The following is an 816-nucleotide window of genomic DNA, read 5'->3' on the forward strand; positions in this document are numbered from 1 at the left end:
ATTATATTTTAGATTTTTTATATTTAAAATGAAATGTTTATCCAATATTTGATTATGTTTATCTATAGTTAGTTACACAAATTCAAGTATGAAGTTTCAATATGTTGTACTTATGTATTATTTACTTGCAATATTAAATTTTAAGTAATATGTATCAATAAACAATACTTCATGTATAAAAAATGGTTTTTAAGAGTTTTTATCAAATGCTTTATAATACAGTATAAATATATTATATAATTTTTGTGACATAATCATTTCAGTTTTTTATAATATATATAGAGTGGATTACAAAGTTAGTGTATGTGATTTATATGTTTTAAAAGGTCTCTGTATTAAAATATCTATAGATTATATCCCTATGGTTTACAATTTATAATGCATTGGTTCATTTTTCATTAACTCCATTTGGATTTTTCTATTAAGTATGTTAATTAGGAGGGCATTTTGATCATTTAATAATTAGGACCAAACATGTAATTTACTCTCTAAGTATTGTGTATATATATATATATATATATATATGTATGTATATATACGTACATACGTATGTATGTATGAGTAGGTTCAAATGAAAACCACAACTTTATATATATATATATATATATATATATATATATATATATATATATATAGGGGCAGATTCAAATGAAAACCATGCAATTCTAAAAAACCGTGTAAACCAAAATCAACCAATAGGAAAATTCCATTATTTTTTAATTAAATTTAATCAATAAGGATATTTCGGTCATTTTCATTATTTTTTTGATAAATAAGAAAGTCATTAAGGAATATTAAATAAGGAAATTTAATAAT

The sequence above is a fragment of the Cynara cardunculus genome, assembly GCF_001531365.2.
Source record: "Cynara cardunculus var. scolymus isolate 2C chromosome LG 12, CcrdV1, whole genome shotgun sequence".
NCBI classification, from domain to species: Eukaryota; Viridiplantae; Streptophyta; class Magnoliopsida; order Asterales; family Asteraceae; genus Cynara; species Cynara cardunculus.